The following is a 235-nucleotide window of genomic DNA, read 5'->3' on the forward strand; positions in this document are numbered from 1 at the left end:
GACACTCAATTATTCATTACAATTATACAAACTAAAAGACAGGTATTCTAGCTGCCAATGTAAAATGTCCTGTGTGAAAATATTTCAGAAGGAAAGTAAAGCACAAGAGATTCCTTTGCTTTTCAAGGTGGCATTTGTGGGACATTGTGACAGATTATAGGAGAGCACAGTGATGGGAAAAAACCCATGAGACATGCTTCTTTTAGAAAACAGGTTTTAAGAGTTTCCACCTGTA

This window comes from Galeopterus variegatus, unplaced genomic scaffold (assembly GCF_000696425.1).
Source record: "Galeopterus variegatus unplaced genomic scaffold, G_variegatus-3.0.2 Scaffold16887, whole genome shotgun sequence".
In the NCBI taxonomy this organism is placed as follows: domain Eukaryota; kingdom Metazoa; phylum Chordata; class Mammalia; order Dermoptera; family Cynocephalidae; genus Galeopterus; species Galeopterus variegatus.